Here is a 26410-nt window from a genome sequence, read left to right as displayed (position 1 = left end):
TAGTAGAAAATGAATGTTGTTAAGAAATCTTGTTTTAATTTCTGGAGAGAGTAGAAATGAGGAGGAAATGACAGTAGTAAGACAATAAGAATATGCATTAAAAAAAATCCCAATCTTGGATTTTCTTGAAAAAACATAGTTTCAGAAAGACTAAGCATAGTAATTAATTGCTACTTTTTAGCATTCAAAATGGCTATCATCTCTCTTAAAAAGCAGTGGATTATAAAGACATGGAAGAGGTAACAGTAGATGGTTTCATGGGAAGGCATCATTGCATACAATTCCAAGTTGGAAAAGTGTATGTTAAGATGTGATCTTGCAAATAGGTTTCCTAAATTATAAAACCCACGCCTGTTATCCCTTTCCTACTCTCCCAGCTGTGATCCTTCACCCCTATATAAAGGGAAGATCTCAGTCACTGGGTGTATTCCAAAACGCTTCCACTTCTTATTTATTACACAAATATAATTTGCAAAGATGCTACATATCAGGCATCATGCTAAGCCAGAAAAGCAGATAAGTAAGAAACGTCCCCTCTACTTAGGGACATGCAAACCAGAAAGAGATGAACCTCAAAGCCTAGGATAGTGCTGATGGAAAGGAAAAAAAGAGATTTAAGACATATTTCTGAAAGCAAGTAAAGAAATCTTCATTAAAATCTGGATATGGTCACAATGAGATATCACTGCACTCCAGCGAGAATGATCAAAAAAAGGCAGAAAGCATTAGATGTTCACATGGATGTGGTGAAAAGGGAACACTTTTACGCTGCTTGTGGGAATGTACATTAGTACAACCACTATGGAAAACAGTTTGGAGATTCCTTAAAGAGCTGAAAGTGGAACTACCATTCCATCCAGCAATCCCACTACTGGGTAGCTACCCAAAGGAAAACAAATCGTTATATGAAAAAGACACATGCACATGCATGTTTACAGCAGCACAATTTGCAACTGCAAAGATATAGAACCAACCCAAGTGCCCATCAACCAATGAGTGGATAAAGAAAATATGCTCTCTCTCTCTCTCTCTCTCTCTCTCTCTCTCTCTCTCTATATATATATATATATATACATGGAAATACTACTATACTACTATGGAATACTACTCATCCAAAAAAAGGAACAAAATAATGTCTTTTGTGCAACTTGGATGGAGCTGGAGGCCATTATTCTAAGTGAAGTAATTCAGGATTGGAAAACCAAATATCGTATGTTCTTACTTACAAGTGGGAGCTAAGCTATGAGGACTGCAAAGGCATAAGAACAATATAATGGACTTTTGGGGACTATGGGTTGTGGGAAGAGAGGGTTGTGAGGGATAAACGTCTACGAATTGTGTAGTCAGAAAGAATGACTACACACCACTGAAGAACTTATCCACGTAACCCAAAATGACCTGTACCCTAAAAATAATTAAAATAAAAAAATTAAGAAAAAAAGGAAAAAAAAGAGAGAAGAGTCTCCAAAATACTGAGAACATTGTTCAGATAGAGGACAGAGACCCTCCTGGTTAGTCAATCATCTGAACCCTGATTGTGTCTGGCCCATGCTACAACCTGCTTTCTCTATAACTATCTGTCTTGTAAGAGCACTGCCAGAATAAAGTTCTTGAGCATCAAAAAAAAAAAAAAAAATACTGGAGATGGGACTTGAGAAATGACATTTTTATCCTTCCTGTAATTGGCTTCTATCAAACCAGAAGTCTTCTGTTTCAGTATTCGCCATAAATGCCTTATTCTCTTATGCTCTCAAGGCCAAATTTTTTATCATATTTACTGTAAATGAGAAGGCCAATACAATCGATATGAATATTTCTCTTTTGTTTCTTTCCTAATCCATAATTTGGACTCACTTTTATTTTATTCTCTAGTCTGAGTCACAGCTTGGATATCTATTCTTATCTATTGTTTTTAAAAGGTTTATTGACTATTTTCATGGAACACTTGTATAAAAGAAGAAGGAGGAAAAATGAAACACTGATATAACCCATGAAGACTATATTTTACCATTCTATTGTTAGCTTAGAGTATTCCAGGCTCTCTCTTGATCGACTATAACCTCTACATTTTTCTTCCTTACACTTTCATTTTACTTAAAAAAAATTCCCTGTCAAAAGACCCACTTTTTTCTCTTTAGCAGAGTTAACTTTTGGGAAACAAACTTTGTCACTGGTAATTTTTTATAATAAAGAACATAAAGTGAGCACTCAGTATACAAATATTAAAACAAACTCACTACAGGAAATAATTAAATAATATAGACCAGATTCAAACAACTATACACACTAAAGGCTATACATTAAACAAAAACCTGTTCAATTTTACTGTAAAGTAATTCAAGTCTTGTTTATTATGTCATTTTAACCATATTTCATAATTTAACACTCTAGTACCTTTATAACGTTATTATCTAAGAATCATGTCAAATTTTATTTAGCGGTATCACTATATGTAAGAAGGGTTATTGTGCTTTGTGGCCAAGAAAACTTCTAAATTAGCAAAAATTGTGATGCCTCATATTTCTAGGACAAAAATATGCTATGTAATAGAAAAATAGGAATTGCTCACAAACATTCTAATGATCTCTGGACTGTGAGGTTTGATGCCCAATTGTCATTCTATCTGACGTCAAGATTACTGTGAAGGACTGTGAATTTAACATAGAATGACAATGTAATAGGAGAAAAAACAATGTACATTGGTTACAGGAATGCAGGCTTACATATTTGTCCCATGATCTTCAGTCCTGATGGCTAGGATTAGAATGACAATATCCCTTCCTGGTGTTGTGTATCAAGTAGCTCTCTCCTTGGAGAATGAGTATCAGACTAAGAAGGAAAGTGATATGACAAAGGACCATGTGAGATTGCAGTTATTATGAGCAATGGGGTCAATGGAGAGTAATAAAAATCAATACAAAAGATAATAGAATGAACAAAACTTGGAAAATTGTTGGATAAATCAATAGAAAGAGTGGACTGGGGACGTGAGATTTTAGAACAGTAAATACTCACTGATTGATTGACAGGTTGGTTTAACATTCTTGCCACTTATTTCATTTTCAGTGTTTCTATTTGTGTCGGCCAGCAATGATCCGCAATAGAAAGCAGTTACCAAGATTACTAACTTGGGCGTTTTATTAATAGTCTTTCTTTCTGTTCTTAACATAATAAATAGCCCACTCCACAGTTTCTCAGAAGCTTTTGACCAAATTATCCATAGCAACAACCTGTAATTGCAAAGACTTCAAGTATTTGTTATGTTTTGTTTTTCACTTGGTAAAGTCAGGACTTAAATTTACTCTTTATATAATAAAAATAATTTTGAGATCCTAAGAACATAAAATCTTAATGGAAGATTAGTTTCTGCCAAGACCTTTGCAACCTAATAGTTTTAACTATTGGCACTGAACATAGACATATGTCATAATACCTGGAGACAGTGATTGTCAGGATTCTGGCAGGAAATGGGACAGTCTGTTTGAGAGAGAAGAATAAGGAAGAGAATTTATTTATTTATTTATTTATTTATTTATTTTTGAGATGGAGTCTCGCTCTGTCGCCAAGGCTGGAATGCAGTGGCGCAGTCTTGGCTCACTGCAAGCTCCGCCTCCCGGGTTCACGCTATTCTCCTGCCTCAGCCTCCGGATTAGCTGGTACTACAGGTGCCCGCCACCACGCCCGGGTAATTTTTTGTATTTTTAGTAGAGATGGGGTTTCACCGTGTTAGCCAGGATGGTCTCGATCTCCTGACCTCGTGATCCGCCCGCCTCGGCCTCCCAAAGTGCTGGGATTACAGGTATAAGCCACCGCGCCCCGCAGAAAGAGTATTTATAAAAGTGTGTCAGGGTATAGAAAAATAAAGAAGAGATAAGGCAGTACTGCATGGTAGCAAGAGGAGGAAGTCCTTACCACCACAAGGCCTGATGGGGCAAGGGTAAGGAAAGGTTCCTGGAGCCTTGAAAGCATAGCTCTGTGGAGAGGGTCATGTGATACGAGCTGCAGCTTTCAATAAAGGGAAGGGGCCACCCTTTGAAGACCTGGCAGAGTGAACTGGGGTTCAAATACCTCAATGTGATGGTTACTTGTAGGTATCAACTTGACTGCATTAAGGAATACCAAGATAACTGGTAAAGCATTATATCCAGATGTGCCTATTGGGTGTTATCAAAGGAGGTTGGCTTATAAGTCAGTGGACTGAGTGGAAAAGGTCCACTCTCAATGTAGTGGTCACGATCCTGGGCTGGGGCCCAGATAAGACAAAAAGGCAGAGGAAAGGCAAACACTTTTCTTTCTTTGTCCTAGAGCTGGGACACTCTTCTTCTTCTGCCTTTATACTTCGTAACTCTAGACTCTTCAGACTTTGGACCCTAGAACTTACACGAGCAGCCTCCCCACTCACCACATTCTTGGGTCTTCAGCATCTGACTGAGAATTATGTCATGGGCTTCCCTGGTCCTGAGGCTGTCACAATTGGCCGCAGACATGTTACTGGCATCCCAGGGTCTCCAGCTTGCAGACAGCCTGTTGTGGAACTTCTCAGCCTCTAAAACCACATGAGCCAATTTCCCTAATAAATCCCTTCCTATACACACAGATACATACACACACACACACACACACACACACACACACACACACACACACACACACACACACAGATCACTTCTATCTCTCTGGAAAACCCTGACCAATATATGTCCTCTCCCCCTTTCTCATCTCTTGATGCCATCTCCAATTTTTAAACTCAGGAAGCCAAAGGATAAGGGAGCTACATACATCAGACTTCTTGAGCCTATAGAAAGATAGAGAACAATGAAGAGGGGTTCTGAAGGACAAACAACATATATTTGGCTCAGAAGGCCCTTTCATAATTTTCCAATGTAGCGCAAAAAAATTATGCCAGGCATAATTTTTCATATCATTTTTAATAGTTTAAGTTTTAGTGTTAACACCATAGATCCAACTACCTCCTCCTCTTCCAAATGTATTTCTTACAAAGAAGAAGACTTTTTTTCATACAATAATTTTCAAACAAGTGACTTAAGAATATGGGGGAAATTGTAAGGTTGAAACATTGGCTTTGGCTCCAGTAATCTAGTTTTCTCCTTTCCTTGTCACACCAAAGGCCTAGGGCTTTCATGATGGTTCCCTTTCTGATTATATTGATTTCTATGGCTATTGAAAAAAATTATCGTCCAGCTCGTCTTTTTCTCTCCCAAACCAGGTGGGATGGTGAATTTTATGGGTCAATTTGAGTGAGCTAAAGGTTGCCCAGATAGCTAGTAAAACATTATTTCCATGTGTGTCTGAGAGGGTTTTTCTGGAAGAGATTTGCATTTACATCAGCAGATCTAGTAAAAAGATCCGCTATCTAATTTGTTAAGGATCCAAATAGAATAGAAAGGTAGAGGAAGGACAAATTTTCCTTCTGTCTTCTTGAGCTGCGACATGCATCTTCTTCAGTCCTCAAACATCAGAGCTCATGATTCTTGGGTCTTCAGGTTGTGGGACTTAGATAAGTGGTCCCACTGGTTCTCCTGTCTTCAGCCTCAGACTGAATTATACCACCAGCTTTCTTGGTTCGTCAGTTTGCAGAATGTATATTGTGGGACTTTTAGGCTTCCATGATCACATCAGCCAATTTCTAGCATAAATTTCCTTTTGCATATCTACATATGTCCTATTTGTTCTATTTCTCTGGAGAACCCTGACTAATGCATCAGCTATTGGCAAGTAGTAATGAGGAATTAAGGTTACAAATCTTTACTACTGCCACTGAAGGTCATCAAGGGCTCTTGCCTTTGTCTTAAATTTCAAAAAGCCAGCTGTGGAAGATAGTTCTGATGTTTAAGAAAGGAAGAAGAAAATATATACATATATATATATAAAATGAAATATATATAATATATATTTATACATTATATATAATGAAGTATATATATTTAAACGTTATATATAATGAAATATATATTAATACATTATGTATAATGAAATATATATATTTATACATTATATATAGTGAAATATATCTATTTATACATTATATATAATGAATTATATATAATATCTATTTATACATTATATATAATGAAATATGGATATGTGTATGTTATATATAATGAAATATAGATAATATCTATACACTATATATAATGAAATACAGATATCTATACATTATAATGAAATACAGATAATATCTATACATTATATATAATGAAATATAGATAATATCTATACATTATATATAATGAAATATAGATAATATCTGTACATTATATATAATGAAATATAGATAATATCTATTTATATATTATATATAATGAAATATCAATATCTATTTATACATTATATATAATGAAATATAGATAATATCTATTTATACATTATATATAATGAAATATAGATAATATATATTCATACTATATGTGTGTGTGTATATGTATATATGTGTGTGTGTGTGTGTGTGTGTGTGTGTGTGTGTGTGTGTGTATAATGAAAATGCCCAGTAAGCAAGAATCCTCTGGCAGTCGTTAGTGCTGTTCATCAAATGTTTATGGTTCTCTTGGGCATATTGTGTGACTCTGTTCCCCTGCACACTGGGGTTTGGTATGGCCATGTGATATGGTTTGGTTCTGTGTCCCCACCCAAAATTCATGTCGGTTTGTAATTCCCAGTGTTGGAGGAGGGGGCTTGGTCAGAGGTGACTGACTCATAGGGGCAGACTTCCTCCTTGCTGTTCTTGTTGTAGAGTTCTCATGAGATCTAGTTGTTTTAAAGCATGTAGCACCTTCCCCTTCACTCTCTCATCCTCCTGCTCCAGTCACATAGGACGTGCTGGCTTCCCCTTTGCCTACTGCCATGATTGTAAGTTTCCTGAGGGCTCCCCAGGCATGGTTCCTGCACAGCCTGCAGAACGGTGAGCCAATCAAACCTTTTTTCTTCATAAATCAGCCAGTCTCAGGTAGCAGTTTGAAAATGGATTAATACACCGTGAAACTAGCTTTGTTCAGTGTTATGTGTTACTCTGTGAGGAAACTTTAAGGTCTGTTGTATGATTCACGTTGCCATCACCTTCCCTCCCATGGGGTTGAGCAATGTTCCAGAGAGTGGCTTCTCTGAAATCCTAAATCCTGAATTGAGTATAACTTGATGTGTACATGCCAGTAGCAAACTAAATTTGGGCTGCTGTTAGACTCTGAAATTTAGTGTTATTTTTCACCCTGGCATAACAGAGCCCATCCTGACTGATAAAATCCTTAAGGGAATAACTTAATACCATAAATGTCTTGTTTTTACACAGTGACATTTTGTTTTCCTCAAAACCCTGATATTTATTATTTCATTTTTAAAGAGTAAAATTATACTCAGGAGTATGTGCATTTTGTGAATTGAAGCATCTGGAATTCAGGATGCTGAAAAAATTTCTGGAATACTAAGTATGAATACATAAGAAATTTTTAAAAAATATTTCATAAGTCAAATGTATATAAAAAGGTGTGAATACTGAAGTTATATAAAGTTACAGGTATTCTTTTAATGGCAGACACAAGACATTTATAAAATGTTCACTTCTGGAAAAATGTCTTTTAGCTCTTCAGAAGAATTTGGAAATAGTGCCCCTTTGGAAAAGCAAAGCCATCAATTCTGAGGACAGAATGTTACCTCTGATATTAACATACTATTGGTCTCATGAATTCTTCCTATATTTTTGGCTTCTTAAACCTTCCAGAGCTTAAGTGTAGTCATGCCTTTTAGGAATACCATAGGATAAAAAAATTACACAAAAACTCTGAAAACAACAAAAGTAATTTACCTTTGGATTTAATAACTAAAGGAATATAAATATCTGATAATGCTTTTCTGTTTCAACTATGACTACCCTATGAAGTAGGATTAAAAATAAACAGGGATCACATTAGAACAAAATTAATCAGCTGAAACATACTACATATGCCTCAATGATTAACAAGAATATTTTATTTCTATCAGTTATGCAAATGAGAGCAAAGCATTTTAAAGTTTTCCCAGTTCACATACTTATTCAGAATATATAAAACAATTTGAATGAAAATGACCTAGAGGCATATCTGTAAAAGTGTATATACAAGCTGCTATGGTTTGAATGTTTCCCCAAAAAAGCATGTGTTGGAAACTTAATCCCAAATGTAACAGTTTTGAGGGGTGGGGAGTAATGAGAGATATTTATATCAAGAGAACTCCACCCTCATGAATTGATTCTTGAGACTTCCAGTTCACTTTCTTGCCCTCTCACAGTTTTTTTCTATCTTCCTGGGACAGTGCAGCACAAAAGCCTTCACCAGTTGCTGAGGCACCTTGATATTGGACTTCCCAGCCTCCAGAATTGTGAGAAATAAATTTCACAAAATGATCTTAGTCACAAGTATAGCAGTAAAAATTCATTGGAGGCTTTTTTTTTTTTTTTGGTGCATTAGCCCATTCTGTCTTCAGGAAGTTTATATATTAAACTAACTTTCAGTTAAATACAGAAGCTCTTTGTATAAAGAGAAGTATGAAATCTACCACTTTGTTCATCTTTGATAGACTTTACCCCATATTTCCTTTGATAGATTTTAGCCCATACTTCATGTTAGTTCTCAAGCTTCAGTGAATTAACTTAGGCACTTATTGAAAAAGCAGATTCCTAGGAAATGTGACTCCAGATAATTTGATTTGGTGGCCAGGGTGGAACATCCCAGGTTTTTCTCATACCAGTTGTCTAGGCATTACACATTGAGAAAACTGTCCAAGACAGGGACTTTGACATCTTATAAGCGCATTGATTTTCTTCTTTTTCATCATGCATTTATAGTTACCACGCTTTTCATAAAAATCTACTTCTCTTAATAACAAAGAAGAAAATAACATATTATCCTATTGATTTGTTTTCCTTGATGAACAGTCAATTATTCTTCCTTGTATTATTCAAGTCACCTATTACTTGAGATTTATTGCAAACAAATAACTCTCTAGAAGTCTCTGTGGCTGTAAAAATTATACTTTGATAACTTATTGTGTTTAAGATTGTTAGTTGTCTCTGACTTCACTGAACTAAGATACTCCCTAACTTCACCCACTGTTTTCTATCGTAAATGCTCTTCAAAATTTATATCGATTCGATCTTTTTATTATTATATTTTAGAAAACTTTTCTGCCAAGGGCAATGCATTTGCAATGTATATTTTCTATTTGATTTGTTTGAATTTTAGTGTTTTCCCTGTGATCTCGGAGGGATTTCTTAAATTTCCTGAACATAATAAAAAATTGTTCAGTTTTGCAAATTATAAAAAAAAAGTTTCCTATTTGTCAGCTGGTCAGCTTACTTTTCATTTTTGTTTATTTCTTCAAGGATATAAAAAATACATAGCAGAAAAATAAGAAAATAGCTAGCTAAATAACAAGTAAATGAATGACCAACCCAAATCCTACCACCAAGACATAAACACTTTAAGTTTTTGGTTTGTATACTTCTCTGATTGTTTATGCTAAGAGTACATCATAATTTTTAACAATAAAGAATGGATTAATGATTCTATACTATATACATATATCAAAACATCACACTGTGCCATGTAAATGTGTACAATTATAATTTGTTAATTAAAGAATAACAAAATATTTTAAAATGTACTAATGTGCTGTATTTGTTTTATAAACTTTTTTTGTTTCCTTCTTCAGTACTTACCAACTATTTTTCTTTTTTATTCTCTCTATTATTAGGGCCAAAGGAACATATACTTCCATTAAATGCATTCATTTATTTTCTTGTTTTTAAACATGGACTCTCTTTGAAACAGCAATCAAGAGTTTACATTCAGGAGAGCCAGAGGCTTCTGCTAGGTAATTAGGCTCATTTACATCTTCTCTTACAGTGTTGAACACCATCAGTGGTATAAGCATTCCTGTGACAGTTTTATATATATATATTCTTACAAATTCATGGCCATTCATTAGTTGAAATTCACAATTCTATGGTTATGAAGGCACATGAAGCTTTTGGTAGTAAATTTGCTTCAGTGATAGAGGATCAAATCCTTGGTTTGGTGTAACTTCATTACATAGTATGTATTTTCAATATACTCAATATTAAAAATAATACCCCAACATTTTTTTTTTCCCACAAACTGAGGACTTTTAAAAGTGAGGTTGTAACACACATGGATGGATAAGCTTTAAAATAAGGAGTACCTCAGTTATAATTTTATATAGACCATGGCATGTGCATGAGTAGAAGAGGAAAAATGACGTAATAGGAAAAAGGAAGCTATGCTTTTATACCAATTGCCTCGCTTCATCTATCAGGTGCTTATTGCCATGCTTGTTAAAGGTTCTGGCTGGGTAAGTACATTAGGGTAACAATAACAATAATAAAAGCTAACATTCCTTAATATCCTTAATGGATAACGTCATTTAAACTTATGGTGGCAGAGGCCCATCTGGAGCAACTGTTGTGGGGATGCCAGCTGCAGGTGGGGAGGCCTGGCTGGGGCTGCACACTCTGTTGAGCTGGTTGGGGTGGGGAACAGGTGGGAGCCCTGACCCCTACTGAGTTGGTGGGGCAGGAGCCCCATGTTCCTGGGTGCAGCTGCCCCATGGCTCTAGACTCATGCATCCTTGTGCTGTTGGGGCCCTGGTAAGCACCCTATCCCCTCAGGCTTGATGTACCTGCTCCTGCTCCCTGGCCTCTCCCCACTTCCAGTGGCTGCTCCAATGTGGAGTAAAGTTGTGGCTGAGCTTGGGTGCTGTCACAACCTGGCCAGGTGTGAGCACTCTTGGAGCAGTGCTGACATGCCAGCCCCTGCTACCTTGGCCCCCTCTGGACTTTGGGTGCCAACGAGTGTGGGAGGGAGGCCAGGGAGCTGAGGGTGACTCAGTGTGGGCCTGTGGGCGGCCCTCAGCATGGACAGCCTGAGCACCACAAACAGCACGTTGATGGTGGCAGGAGGCAGACAGGTTCCTAGGTGGGAGGGGGTGGTCTCTGGTGGAATCTCACCTTCAAGCCAGGGACAATCTGAAGGCTGGGTCTGGGCTGGCAGTTCCAGGAGGAGTCCATGACCTAGAGTGAAAACTTATGGTGCTTTTTCCAGTCCCACCCATGGCTGTCCATGGATCAATCAGCACAGACTTCCTCCCTTCTGAGCCCATAAAAACCCCAGACTCAGCCAGACTCAGACTGCGTGTGGATAGAAGCTACCAACTTTGGGTGTCCTGAGAGCTGTTCCGTCACTCAATAAAGTTCCTCTCTGCCATGCTCACCCTCCAGTTGTCCATGTCTCCTCATTCTTCCTGGATATGGGACAAGAACTCAGGATCCACCAAACAGTGGGAGGAAAGAAGCTGTAACATGTTCCTGGCCGGCTTGCTGAGCTGCAGGTGGTGAAACGCTCTTAGACTGTGGGAGTGAAGAGTGGTGACCCTTCCGGTGGCCCAGACTTTGGGGTTCCCCAAACCAAACCTGCTGTAACACTATAGCCCTCCTGTTCTCTGCTAGCACTGGGTGGCCATGCCATGCAACAGAAGCAGCAGTGGGGCCGGGCCAGCCCATGAGTTGTGGGCCAGAACAAGGCAGCAGGACTAAAAGAGCTGTAACACAAATTGGCTGAAACATGCCCCCATCAACCCATTCACCACGCTGCAGGTGACATGAAAGAGAGAAGAGCTGCAGTCCTTCTTGGAGTCCAGACCTTGGGGCTCCCCAAGCCAGGGCTGTGACAGGCTGTATGTAACACCCTCTTTGGGCTCTGTGGTTTCTGGCATCTCTGAGCTTTCAGGCACCACCATATTGCCCTCATCCAGACACTGGTGCCCACAGTGGAAGTTTCTTGTGGTATGTCTGGTCCAACTGGAGCCTTGCACGGAGCCAGCACCTGTGCCGGTGCCTGAAGCTGCCCACCCCACTGCAGCAGCCAGTATGCCTGGCTGTGTGCAGTAGTCAGACCCCACACTCACTTACTTACATACCCCTTGTCACTCTGCACCTGGCTCAGCCTTAGCAGGTGTGGGATCCAGGCTGGTAGTGCAAGCCAAGTGCAGTCTGTTGGGGCCAAGTGGGCAGAACTAGCCCAGTGAGAGCAAGCCATACTCAGGCATAAGGTGCTGCTGTCTACAGAGGTTTCTGGCTGGTGAAGTGACACCCCAAGGATCCTGTGACAAAGCCACCCAAGAACACTACCTCACTTAAGTAATTTAGCCAAAGTCACAGAGCTAGTGACTGATAATGCCAGAAGCCAGGGTCCAGAGCCTGTGCTCTTCACTACTCCACATGACAATGTTATCAATAATAATATACATTCTTAACATGCTACTTTTTATCCTTTATTTTCAGAAGTTATCGTTATTTCTTGATTCTGTAAGTCTGAACCCTTGTCAATGGGAATGGTGGTTTCTGTATTGCAAAACAACTTATTTCCTCTCACTTGATAGTTGCCATGTTCCTCACATTGTCCCAAAGGGCTGGAGATACATGGTCCCTACACCTCATCCTGACCACCCTGAAGCTTGTGATCAAAGCCACAGAACTTGCTCATCTTCCACAGATCAAGCATAATCTGACATGTCTTGATTTGCCTCTCTTGGAAAAAAGGAATGAGCTAGAAAAACAGGAAATAAACTGGAGAAATAGCTATGTACACAGTAGCAGGCTTGTGAAGGAGACAAAATAGTGTCACCATCTATAGTGGTCTATCAACATTTAAAATTGTTATTTTTTTTACATATTTTATTACTCCCTTTGTTCCATCAGAATAATGTGTACAGTGTCCATATGCAATTACACCTAAAAGTATATTACGTAGAAAACAGCATTCAGAGCTGTCAGAGAAACTTGAAGTAATACATTTTGAAAGCAAATCTGAAACAAAAATTTAAGAATATACAAGGCAAAATTGCACCTGATTCTGCCTGGTGACAATGTTACTTATTGTTGGCAACATTTTTAAAGATGAAATCATGTGGCTATAATTCCTTTTGTGATTCTCTGTTAACCCAGAAGGGGGAAAAAACATGATTATGGGTTATGATTTACTACCTCACATTACTAAGGGCATCTGAATTCAAAAAAGGAGAGAGTCTACCTGACCTCACATATAATTAATTCTCCTGATCTGTGCAAATGGTTACAAAGTAATTTGAGGATATATATCACAATTTTGATATTATTAAGCAAGACAGAGCAAGATAGAACACTATAGAAAAAATACATTATTTTATAATTTGGGGAAATTTTTTTCTTTCATTCAAGGATCCTAGGGAATGTTTATTTTTCATTTTACCTTGAATACCTCATTATGATTATTATGTTTATCACTAGGATATGGAATGAAACAAATTAAGGAACCCCTTATTTCATAGGTTCTCTGAAGAGTCATCAAAGCTAATTCTGAATGACAGATCCTGGATCTGCTCCATTATTCATTTTGAATTGCACATGTCTCTCCATTATGTTGTTATGCACATTCAAGCACATCCAGTTTATAATATAAAATTTCAAATACGGGAATGCTTGGCCATTTTAAGCTGGGTTTCAGAGGAGCATACTGCTAACAGCACAAATTTTAAACAAGGTCCAAATCCCTAACATTTATTAGCTATTTGTCCTTGGGCAACTATTATACTTAATTAATATCCACCATGCTGAACAAAGCCTTGGCTTTTTCTTTTTGCTCCTCACCACATTCAATCAATTACTAAGTCTTATAATTTCTATTTCCTAAACCTCTTTTGACTCTATTCACTAATCTTGATCCCTTTTGTTATTACATGCTCCAAAGCACTGTTATTTTTCTCCTTCACCTCTGCAAAAGCCTTCAAACTGGTTTTCCTTCACCTACTTATGCTGTTTTCTAATCCATTCCCTACAGAGCAGCCAGAATGATCTTTTTACAGTGCAAATCTGATTATATTTCACTGTTAATTAAAACAAACAAAATACAAATAAGCAAATAGGCTTTCTGCCTTCCCATTCCCTTTGGGCTAAAATCTAAAATTAATAGGTGGCCTGCAGGAATACCATAAATGACAGGAAGCCTCTATGCTCCCTCTCACTCTCTGCCCTGCAGTCACACTGGATGCCTTTTATTTTTCTAAAAACTGGCTGACTCCTTCTCATCTCAGGATAGGTGTTCCTTTCTCTGCCTTAAAGAATCTGCCCTCTCCCTCGGTGCCCAACTGTCAATATCCCTTTGGCTGTCTAACTCTTATCAGGATTTAGATTAACTGTCACTTTCTTAGAGAATCTTTCCCTGACCCTCCATCCTAGGTTAGGTTTGCCTGATATCTATCCCCATATGACTCTGGATTTTTCTGTATTACTTTTCGTAATTGCAACTGTTAGGTCTGGACGTTTGTGTCCCTAAAAATTCATATGCTGAAACCTAATCTTTAATGCAACAGTATTAAGAGGTGGAGACTTTAGAAGGTGATTAATCATGAGGGCTGTGTCCTTATGAATGGAATTAGTTGCTTGTAAATCTCAAAGGTAGCTTGTTTGCCCTTCCACCATGTGAGGACACAACTAGAAGGTACCATGTGCGAACTAGAAGAGTGAGCCATCACCAGACATGGAATTTACTAGTGCCTTAATCTTGGACTTCCCAGTTTCTAGAACTGTAAGAAACATCTCTGCTGCTTATAAGCCACACAGTTTATTGTATTTCATTATAGCAGCCCAGGTGGACTAAGACAGCAACCAACTGATTTTTCCTCTAATGAGTTTGAAGTCAGCCTGGGGAACATAGTGAGATCTCATCTCTAAAAAAATTAAACTAATAGATGTTTCAAAAGATTGAAACTGTTAGCTTTCACTATTTTGAAATGATTAATAGAAACTTCTCTCAGTATTCATTAAAGTCTAAATGCACAGCTAACATTGGAGAACTATATATGTTGTCAAGCAATGCAAACAAGTTTATAACACAAAACTTTACATTACTTGCTTGATATAGGAACTCATCTCTTTTTATTGTGATGCACTGGATATATTGGGAAAAATTTTTAAATAAGAACACATATTGATTACAGTAAGGCAGTGAAATATCCTTTGACATCTTTGTGGATAAGATGGAGGATTATGGTCACAGTGGATGATTTATAATTTGCTGATTTTAATTGATGCCAGAGATAGAAGAGAGGTCTCTATTCCTGTCCTTGTACCACTCAGTTTTATCAATGAATTGCTAAGCTTCTCTGTGGATCATACTACCTAGAGCTGCAAATGAAGGGGGTATGTGCAGGGAGAGAGACAGCTAGTCTTTCTACTGGCAAAACTGATTAAGATCTAAAAATATCTTGAAAAGATAGAATAAAGGACAAATAAAACCAGCATTAAAATGCTGTATGAGTTTGAAAGTTGTGCACCTACAAAATGGAGAATACTTTCTGGGTTGACAGAAGGTGGTACAAAAAACCTTGCAGAATTTAATAGTCAAGGACATGACTGGTACTAAAAGTTAAACAACAGCATATCCCAAAACACATTTAAAAACTGCTATAAGAAAATTTTAGATTTTATTAATAGACCATAGAGTCAGAAAGCATTCTGATGTTTAAATTTCAAGGCTCATATTTTGAACTCTTACTGATAAGACAAAACGCATGCAAAAGAAGACGTTTGTTAAAAAATACATATTGCATACTTACTACCTGTATAAAGCTATTTGCTAAAGGTAATTGCAGGGGAGGGACAACCAGTTCTTGATGCCCAAGAACATACAGTTTTCAAAAAGGAGATGATCCAGATGCAGATAAATACAATAGAAATGAGAAAATGGAAAGGCCTAGAAAAGAAGGTAAATCTAAAAGTGCTATGGAAATTGAAAAGAAAGTGATTTATTTCCTTCTGATCATAAAGAACAGACAGCTTCTAGGTGGAAGGAGCATTTAAGCTAGCCTTGAGTGACTGGTAGGATTCTGCATCTGGAGAAAACAGTACAGCAAATAGAGGAAAGAGTGTGATGAGAGAGTGCAGCCACAATACCTAGGGTAAGTTTGGGAATGTTAAGTTATCCAGTTTGACTAAAATGTAGGTCAAGTCAGGGATATATCAAGGGAACAAAGAAAAGCATTACCACCAGATTGGTACCACATAGTGAAGGGCCATAAGTATCACATCAAGGAGCTAGGCTTGATTCTATTGGCAATGACAATCCATTCTGCCCATGTATTCACATTCGTGTGTGTGTGTGTGTGTGTGTGTGTGTGTGTGTGTGTGTGTTGGGAAGGTAGATTTTATTTGGTTGTTTTAATATTGGCCTTTTCTATAACAAATGGTTTTCTTGTGTCTTTCTAGGCTATGAATCAAGGCATCACACCATGGCCTGTCTATGTGATGCTGTTGTTGGATTTTGCACTAGCTGTCTGCACTGTATTCCAAAGTTTACTTACAGGGAAGCACTGGCTGGGTTAACAAAGCATCTCAAAGTCCTATGGCACACAAGGTATACTAATTTCTTACTTCTTGCATATTCTGCCATAGTATCCACAAACAGTTTGTTTTCAAGCAAAGCACAGAAGTGCATTTCTTTTTTTTAAAAAAAGTGATTATGAGCAATGTTTAAAATAAATATCCATAAAGCCAGAAAAGGAGTTTAATATTTAATAGTTGGCCTGTTGCCAATGCTCTTTTGAATACTGAGTACTGCTACTTAAAGTAGGAAAAGCAAAGTAAAATGCTATTTTATATACTACTACTCAATACCCAACAAGTTACTCGTCTACTAAAGAGTAAAACAAACAAACCAAAATCCCATTTTTTTCTCCCTTTGAAGAATCAATTCTTTATTACCATACGACGAGTCTGGAAAATGGAGATCAGCTAGAATGTTTATAAAAGGCAGACTTGGAATGTTTCGACTGCCATTTCTTACCTGATTTTCTTTGCTTCAATTACTAGTCCCCACCTGTTGGTTCAATATTATCTAGTTTATGAATCAATTCTGAGACTGACTGTACAGAAGTAAACTTGGTGACACCATCCACTGAGACTTGAAATTAAGTCACCAAATCAGGCTAAATTATCCAGCAATTTCTGCGTTTCTTAGAGTTGACTATAGCCAAATCTCATTTCCTTATCCCCTAGTCCTTGCATTGCAGGAAGGAGGGAGTGCTAGAATGTTCTGGGATTCGTAGGCACACCATTCCACATTACTCATGCATCACACCATAATTTAGACTCCCTTCTTGAGATGTCTTCTTGCAATATTCAGTCTTGTGGATGGAATTTCCCTGTATGCAAGATGTCTGAAACACATCTGAACTTGTATACCCTTTGAACATTGTTCTTTGGGCTGTCAACTATTCTCTCTTGCAGTGCTTCTGAAATGTAATCTGTGGACCACCTGTAACAGATTTAAGGACATTCCTTAAAATCAGACCCCTAAGTCCAATCTAAGACCCATCAAACAGATAGGGTATTGGGTCCCGTGAATCTGCCTACTCACAAACTTCCTAGATGAATCCTCTGTTCATTAAAGTCTGAGTATAAGTGCTTTTTAAGAAGTGTTCTATTTAACAAATCATCACAGTTTTAAAGATAGTGAAAAAGAGTGGGCTTTTGAGCTGCAGAGAACAATTAAAGCAGTTTTGGAGGAGGCCAAGGCCATGATCCTTGTTGCTAAACATCTAGAGTAGTAGCATTAATTATGAAGATTTGATTAGATTAGGATCCTCTTTGCTCCTTTTAACTTTGAGGCTCAGAAAACGACCAAATAAAAATGGTACTTAAACACTGAAGTATGATCAGTCACATTGGAATTAAACATTTCTCTACCTAATTGGTTTACTTATCAAATCAACCTAACCCAAGAACATTGTTTCTGCTACCATCAATCCATGCCGTATGTGAATACAGTAGAGTGTTCCTGACTATGGGTTGAAGTATTACTATTAAAAACATAATCTTTACATTTTCATGACTTTTTAAATGTATATATTAACTTGGCTGGAAGAGATTCCTCATATTTCCATTTTATACTCTATTGTCATTATAAGAATAAAAGTTAAACCACATAAAAATGAATGACTAATAGTTGTATTTAAATGGCCCACTCTCCTCATTGATTTTATCACTTAATTGTGGTGAACAGTATAAATGAACCTGAGTCCTTTCCTTCATTTTGAATAGAAATAGTCTTAATTTTTTTCATTGTTTAAATTGGTAGAGTAGTTTAAAAGACTACAATTGTATCTTCAAAGTAAAAAAGATAAAATTTTTGAATGCAAGTGTGTCAAATTGTTTAACAAAAATACAGTTCCATATAACTAACCAATAGGATCAATTATTAGTTCTAATTCTTCAAAATTTCCCTGTGTTTATAAGAACTCTACTTGGGTATAATGTTTCAATAATTCACCTACAATGTTCTTTATGAACATTGCTCTCAATAACATTATCTCTCCAGACTTTAAAATAATTATCTGAAGAAAATAATCATTTCATAGAAGGAAAAGAGAGAAGAGAAATGGCAGTAGAATGCTTATCTCACTTCTCAGGCTGTAGTCTAACACCAGGAAAATAATGTTTAAACAATGGCATTGAATGTGTATGCAAACAGGTTCGATAAAGTTTTACTTTTTTAATTGAATCAACTCATAGATTCAATAAAACAACTGAAGAAATTCAGCCAAACCAATGAACAATCATCAAATACACAAATTCAGGTGGTTTTTATAAACTCTTTATCTTGCCACAAATTGGGTTAGTATGGAGTAGAAAATGTTCTTAGTGTATTTTTAAACCAATTATTCATTAAAATATATTATGGGAGCAATATTGACAATCTATTTAGAATGAAAGCTAACTAAATTTCGGATGGTAAATCTAAGTATCTATGTTTGCACCTTGGCTACATTTTGCCATCAGTCTGTATGAATATTTTGGTGTTATATCTGATATTATAAAGGGATTTAGCTACACCCAGTAGCCTATTAAATATTTTAAATATAGGCTTAAATATAGTTGAAATAATTGTACTGTCTTTTATAAAATTCCAACTGAATATGTGCATAATAATGATCAACATGAAGTAATTATCAATATTAAGTACTGTAAAAATGTAAAATTTTAGTGTATATTATTTTTAAAGCTTCTTGACCATTAAAATATACTGCAATAGAATATTGAGCATATGAAAAACTCTAACATTGAAATAGGTAGAGTACACTAAAAAATAAATTCTCATTTTATTTACATGTTTTACTTATTTATCCAACATTCATATGCACTAGTTCAAACAAAATCACAGCAATTAAGATGGATGAAAAAGTGACACTTTGTCTTTTCATTGAGATATGATTTAGAATATTTTCATATGTAAACTAAGTCAATATTCAGACAATTACTCTCATTTACTAAGCAAAAGAGTAGCAAATTTTACTGAGTGCACAGTCCCTGATCTCAAGGACTCACACGTCTTAAGAAAATAATCATAGTAAGTAAAATAATAGAACAGCTTTCACGAACTACATTTAGTAGAAGGCTTGTGTCCCATGGGATGTTAAACGATGTGTGAAACATGTATTTCATTGAGGAATATATATGGGAAACTCTGCATATTATGAAGTCTACTCTTAAAGACTCACAATAAACATGAAAACTGAAAAGGCTCTGACTATTCCTAGAATAAAAACACTTGCTTAATTTTATTAAATACACAACTTTTCAATTTTGTTGACCCTAGAATATTCTTTATCCCCTACCCCATGCAATACACTGTTAGCATTCTACAGGGCTAGTGTCCTTGGAACATGGTTTGGGGATAATAGCAATAAAAGTATAAATTAGGGAAAGTGATTGCATACAAGAAGTGATTACATCTGTTGGTCAAGGAAGGTTTTAAATATAGAAATGCCTGGGAAGAATTAGTAGAAATTTGCTAGATCCAAAAGAAAGAAGTACAGTCTAGACAAAATGTAAGCATATATGTACAAACATGGGTAAGAGCCCAGAGGTGTGGAAAAAGTGAAATGTACTGAGTTGAAGGAGAGCAGTAAGAGTTAACACTGAAAGAATAGGCACGAGACAGTCATAGTTCTTGTATATCTTGCTTAAGGAGGAGTTTAAATGTTAGACTTTATTGTTAAAAACTTAAAAAGCCATGCATATTTGCCAAATATATAAAATTGGGAAAAGTTTAGACTTAGCATTAAGATCAATTACTCTGATATAAATAAAGATAATAGATTTGAGTAGGATGATACTGGAATAAGAACTGAAATGGCAATATATAATGTACCATAAAATTTCGAAATGGTTGTTAACAAACATTTTTATTTATTCAATATTTTCTCAGCATTTTCTGTGTTCCAACCACTCTGCTAGTCACTGGGATATGAGAGTGAATAATAAAGAGTCCTTACTCTCAAGAAATTCAATTTATTATGAAAGATGCTCATACAAAGAGATAAAATATAGTGAGGTGCACACAGTTCCATCATTTGACACTCTATACTGTATAGCAAATGCTCGGTTAATTTTTTTGGATGTGTGAAATGGATGAATGTTGGAGGTAACATCAGTGTTCTATTAAAATATCAAGAAACCTGATGCAACTTTCTGGCTATTTGTTTTGCTTGACAGTAAAATTTTAATACAGTCTTTCAAATTGTGAAATAAATAAAATATTCAGATACATTTTTAAGGTAAGACTCAAAGACAAAGAAATTTCATGATTGTCTCTTCTTTGTCCTTAGGGATATTTAAGTTAAAAAGCTTTAAAATCACTACCTAGATTATTGGGAATCTCTACAAGTTTTTCAAAAGAGGAGTAAAATGGTCTAATTCAGATTTATAGAAAATCATACCAGATTTCTTGCTAATACTAGAATATAAATGTATGTTGAGCCCTTTATTTCATTGATGCTCCTTTTGCTCAAGATCTTTTTGGAACTCCTCCTTGGCAACCACCTTCAGGGCCCACAGCACATGACTCAAAAAGCTTCCTAATTCTTTACTCAGTGCCATTGTCTTTAGAGTTGTTTTTCTGACTAGTGCTTTAAAAAAAATCATTTGGATGGCTCTTCTGAACCCCATAGATATTGCATATGAATACTGACCCATGCCTTTAATTTGTGCTGCAGCTGCCTTGCAGTCTGTCTGCATTCATGGCTGGAATGGTGAAATGACAAGTCCGAAAGATTAAAATGGACCAAGGAGTTGGAAGTAGGCTTTTAATGAGACACGCTAAAATCAGTCTTGAGTAATGAGAGTGTCACTGTAAATAGAGAACAACCTCTCAAAGTGATAACTTAGAAGGTAAGTAAGAGGCTGGAATGCACAAATCCTGTTAAGACATTAGTCATACTACTTCACTTAATTAACTCTCAGATTCTCAGATTATAAACAATAAATATCAATATATACCAACACAAGTCACTTTTCCATTGCTTATATTTGTCTTCCTTTTATGACACTTTGCTAAAATTGTTTTTCAACTTTTGCACTTATTTTTAAGCTGTGTCTCTGTTACCTCTCCTGTGGAAAAAAGCACACACATACACACAAACACAGGCCACCTTCAAACAGTGAACTCAAACAAAATTTCCAAAAGGGTTGATATAACACCTGCAGAATAATGTATTTAAAAGATGAGTATACAGGCAACAGATAGACATTAGAGGGCATGGTAGACATGAGGAAGTCTATACAAGAAAAGTAAGTCTCAAATGTTGCATTTAAACAGGTTGTTGGTATTTAGGATACATACATATACATATTATATATATATATATACATAATGTACATATATATTCCGTACTGTATAAGTTTTGATCATTGAAACTGCAAGATAAAGACACTTAAATGAAATAAGATGAAAGTGTGGGAAGCAATACTGCAAAAGGAATCAATTCAAAGCAGTGAATTATTACAGCTAATTCCTTTAAATAGGTTTTTGCACTTGACAGATATCATAGAAAATGGATTTTTCCCTCAAAATAAAGGATGACAAACATTTCTGAAACTTCTTTTTTCCTTAGGACAATTTTAATATAGATGAAAGAGCTTTAGATAAATGAGTTAATGAAAAAATACTACTTAACCATCTGCTAGAACATAATGTGATACATTTTTGACACCTCTTAGCTTCTTTAGCTGAATTTCAGAATGCAACCATTAGTATTAAGAGCAGGTACTAAGGATTTTCCAAATCATTTTGTTATTCTCATCAATATTTCTAGTATTCTTTTAGATCCCTTCACTCACTTTCTCTACTGCTTTCCATTTCCTGAAGTTTTAAATAAAATTTCCCTTCTGTTTGTCTTGTAGGAAAAATCATCATGCTTGCCACATAGAATATGAGTTGTAGGAGAGACACAATGGGAGACATCGGTTAAGGGACAAAAGACATGAACATTTTAGGTGATTGTGAGTTCATAATTTTTCCAGAACACAAGTATTGCATGGCTACTCTAATATACTAGATTATTAAAATAGATATATCTTTGCCCCACCTGATAAACACTATTTGTATAAGTGAATATATTTTTAATATTAATCCAATATATTTCATAAGAAATATTTGATTTGCAAAGTAATCTGAGCATTACGATGATTCCCTATCTAAATACTTGCATGGTGAAAATGAGGACAAATCTACCCTTTCTCTAATGTAGTTACAGGCAAGCTATACTCATATAATAAACATAGAACATACAATCAAAACCAATGCATGAGTGTAGGATGCAACTAAAGTCAAGAGCCAAAGAGTAAAAGATAGGTATGGGTTTTGAGAAGGGACTACATGAAGAGTAATGTATTTAATTTGTAAATCTATGCTCTCATGACAGTCTGGGAGAACAGGCCATGCTACTCTCTTGCTTACAACCCAGCAATGGCATTCTACTATTCATAAGGACAGGTACAAACTACTTACATAAACTATTATGGCCTTCATTAGACAGCCTTTATCTAATTCTGAAATCCTGTCTCCCACATCCCCCTGCCTTGAAGAGTATACTCTGAAAGTACGAACCATTTGGCAGCTCTTCACCTACACCATGGTATTTTTTTTTTAACCAGGGGCTATACTCTCTGACCATGATGCCCTCTGTATCAGGAAGGCACTATTTTCTCGTTTGCCAGGTGGACACATACTTTTTTAAGACTCTTCTCAGCATATTAGTAGTACCACTAACTTCCATATTCCCATGTGTTCTCTTATATCTCATTTTTATCTTCAAACTTTGTTTCTCAAATAATAACTAACATTTTTTAACCTGTTATGGTTAGTAATTTTTGAGTGTTTATTTTATACTGTGTTGTGTTTTATAAGCCATATGCTATTCAATCACCACATAAACTTTATTGAGGTAAGTGCTATTGTTATTGCCATTTTACACATGAGCAAAGTGAAAAAGACTTGTTGAAGTCAATGCTGGTTAGTACTAAGACCAAGATTCAACACAAGGCAACCACAGGGTCTGGCCTGGCTTGTCAGCCTACGCACACACTTCTTCCTCCAACCTGAGTTGCTTCTATACTGGATTGCCTCATTTACAGCCTCCCAAGACTTTTCTCCATTCTCTCTATGTCTTCTAACTCAGAGGCATGGTAGTGAATTTCTTACAAATAATAAATACTTTCAAGAAAATGAAGACAAATAAATATAAAATGTGGAAAGAGTACCAAAAGAGAAATTTGGGCTTGCAGAAGTCTCCCTTGATTTCAGAGCTTTGTACCATTCTGACTGTTCATTTTCCAGAGCACAGACAAGAGACTGTTGCAGATGTTTTTTGAGAAATTGCCCAGTGGTCTACCCATTTGAACCAGTGCCATCTTTCTCTATCCCAAACTATGACCTTGAATGCCAGATGGAGTTTTTTTTCTGACATGCATGACACAAACTGAACATACAAACATAAGATATTTGCTAATTTGAAGCTTCTAGTTCAAGAAGTTCCTGTAAAAATATAAGAAATGAATTGGAACAAGGATTCTTTTTGGAGAAAACTCTTGTGTCATTATGAAAGATCACTGGTCCTGCTAAACATATATGCTATGAACCATTTTGTGTTCATTCCTCGTGGGATTTATTCAAAATAATATTTGGCTATTTTTACTTGTTATCTTTTCCTCACCCCTTTCACATTTGGAGAGCCTCCAGAACTTGGAAGCAAGAATCATTTTCTACAACCCATGGGGAGAGAGTACATTCCTGAAACTGCCGAAGTGCTATAAACTAGCCACTTAAATCATAAGTGAACATGATCTCTTACAGAGCTAATTCCAGAAGCAAGACAGTCAAGTTGTGCACATCATGGAAATATGCAAAGCTAGAGAGATTCAGGAGAAATCTTGACCCATCACAGTGGTTTAAAAAAATGTTCATGAGCTCTGTGTATGACAGTCTTCTTGCATAAGCACAGAATCTTTTCCTTGCATGGGACCAACTATATAGCTAATCACATAGTAAAATAAAAGAAAGCCTTTCAAACAGGACTGAAATGCTGGCAAAGCACACAGTGAAGACTTAAGTTAATTTAATGTGACTAAACTATATGCCATAACCTTCAATCCTCAATAATGTCACCATGTCACAAAGAAAGTTTTTGCTTGTCTGTTTTAGAGATGGGGTCTCACTTTGTCACCCAGGCTGGAGTGCAGTGGACAATCATCGCTCAGTGCAGCCTCAAACTCCTGGGCTCAAGCAATTCTTCCTGCCTCAGCCTCACTAGTGGCTGGGACTACAGGTATGTGCCACTATGCCCAGCTAATAAAAAGAAAACAAAAATAAAAAAAAACCCTAAGAGATGGGGTCTCATTATATTGCCCAAGTTGGTCTCCAACTCCTGGCTTAGGCAATCCTCCTCCCTCAGCCTCCCAAGTAGCTGGAATTATAGGTATGAGTCACTGTGCTGCATGGAAAGTTTTAATGTAAATACTAATTCCAAGAATATAAAACTACCTCCAACCAGAGAATGAGAGCAACATTGTATATGAATTTCACATTAATGGTTTCCCTTTCTTTCCTGTCATTGCTATTTTCTTTTCCCCTCATATAAAAAGTTACTGGGAGGCATAAATTTTCATTAATAACACAACTCAGCCAAAGCATTCTCACTGAAAAGAATTAGCAATCCAGGCAGGGTACCGGAAAGTGAATCTCAATGAGAATACAAGGCAAATTACAAAGGAGACTATAATTATCAATTTCTTTCAATGCTGTTCTGCTTAATAGTATGTAGAGAGAAAACTGTTGGGAAATTGACTTGATGCAGATTTAGGAATTGGTGGGACTACTTTTAAGAGATCAACAACAAGCTGCTCTTTTAACCTTAGATCACAACATGAGCCACATGTCATGTGTCTCAGAAGCATGCAAACAATTTGTCAGAAATCATTCTCTGAATGTCTTTAAAATTATATTTTCTTTTTACTTAATGAAGGATGATTTCTGCAGCTGGATTATATGTTTCTTAAAGGCACAAGCTCCTATATTTTTATACATCCCAGGACTAACATAGTGACACTTGTTCACAGCTCAAAATCTACTTGCTGATTAACGACATTTTCTGTGATTTTCACTTGTCTTGTTATTTGTCTCATGACAATTTCCACCTCTGCTCACTTCTGCCCCATTATTCACCATGAAAAATATCCTGCATTTTAGTTATATTAACTGAGTCACTGTTAATATACTTGCGTCTCTTTTTCTTTTCTTTTTTGCATATAAACATACACTGCCAAGATCTGGAGCAAAAACTTGGTCATCCTCTCACTGATCTTGTTAGAAACTGAAGTTCCCCTTCCAAAATTCACTTGCCATTAGGTGGGATCCTTGCTACTTGCTTCTCAGCTCTCCTGGTACCTGCCTAATGACCACTGACAGGCTCACCTAACTTTTGACAGACAAATTCTCATTCTCCCATATCCTACTTCTGAAGCTTCCTAGATCAACTAACTGCCCACTCTTGAAGGTCTGCCCTGGCTACAAATGTTAAACTCATTGCTTACCTTGAACTTTGCTCAAAAAATACATACTCTAAAAATTGGAGAAGAGAAAATCTACAAAAAGCTATGAAGCATAAAGTAGTACATGCCTATCCTTGTAGGATTTGAGATACAGGAACAAGCTGTTAAAGGTATATAGAGCCCAAATGTGAATTATGATTTTTGCATTACTAAATTCCAATGCAACATGATTTATTCAATAATTATCCATAAAATAAAATCCTGGCATCACTGAATGTATGTATATACTCTATTATAATAATTCCAATAGTAGTCTACAAAATTATTTTACATTAATTTGCAAAAAATAAATGATGCTTAAATTATGAAAATAATGATATTAGTAAACTTTAAAAGGCAATCAAAATATATTCCACCATGATGTTATGGTTCTTTCATCTGATCTTCTGGAAATAAGCATTTAAAAGGATGGGAAGGAGAAAACTT

At 36.3% G+C, this 26410-nt stretch overlaps 1 long non-coding RNA gene across 1 annotated transcript in view; it reads right to left on the bottom strand.

The window, feature by feature from the left end:
* LOC129524727 (uncharacterized) overlaps positions 1-26410 on the bottom strand; it is a 926434-nt gene that overhangs the window by 140927 nt on the left and 759097 nt on the right. The gene's annotated exons all lie outside the window — the stretch shown is intronic.

This window comes from Gorilla gorilla, chromosome 13 (assembly GCF_029281585.2).
Source record: "Gorilla gorilla gorilla isolate KB3781 chromosome 13, NHGRI_mGorGor1-v2.1_pri, whole genome shotgun sequence".
In the NCBI taxonomy this organism is placed as follows: domain Eukaryota; kingdom Metazoa; phylum Chordata; class Mammalia; order Primates; family Hominidae; genus Gorilla; species Gorilla gorilla.
This window is presented reverse-complemented; position numbering and strand designations above follow the sequence as displayed.